This window comes from Anarrhichthys ocellatus, unplaced genomic scaffold (assembly GCF_004355925.1).
Source record: "Anarrhichthys ocellatus isolate YVR2014 unplaced genomic scaffold, GSC_Weel_1.0 scaffold1751, whole genome shotgun sequence".
Classification (NCBI taxonomy): Eukaryota; Metazoa; Chordata; class Actinopteri; order Perciformes; family Anarhichadidae; genus Anarrhichthys; species Anarrhichthys ocellatus.
Genome location: NW_022281725.1, coordinates 6,668 through 7,397, shown reverse-complemented (window position 1 = coordinate 7,397; position 730 = coordinate 6,668).

Here is a 730-nt window from a genome sequence, read left to right as displayed (position 1 = left end):
CTTCTTCTTCTTCTTCTTCTTCTTCTTCTCTTCTTCAATTTACTGTCTCTCACACACTTCTAGTGTTCTCTAAAGTATTCACTCTTTACTTCAGTGAAAGTACTAATATCACCCTGGGAAAATACTCTGTTACGAGTAAAAGTCCAGCATTTAACATCTCACTAAAAGTACACAAGCAACAAAATATATTTAAAGTACCAAAAGTAAAAGTACTCATCATGCAGAATAATAAACATTACTCAATTATAATTATTGATACATTGATGTGTTGATCACTAGGTGGAGCTCATTTTAATGACTTTATATACTGCTGCTGGTATCATTTGTAATAATACATCATCATTTAATACTTCATTATGTTTGATGTATCTAGTATTATTTCCCTCTGAGATGTAGTGGAGTACAATCATGAAGTAGCAGAAAACTGAAATACTCAAGTGAAGTAGAAGTACCTCAAGATTGTACTTACGTACTTGAGTAAATGTACATTCTGAAATCAGCAGTAATTTACAGGTAAACATTTAAAAACAGTGATTCTTTAAAACAAAGACATTCTTTCTTAAATGTCTCATAAAGCTGAAGACGTCAGTAGAACCAATAATAAACGTTTAAGAGTTCTGAGCTGATAAGAAATCTTCCCAGAAGTCATAAAAGAAGCTTCGTGTGAAATTTTATCACCTGAGCAGGTAGAGAACAGAGTACCTGAACAGGTAGAGAACAGAGTACCTGA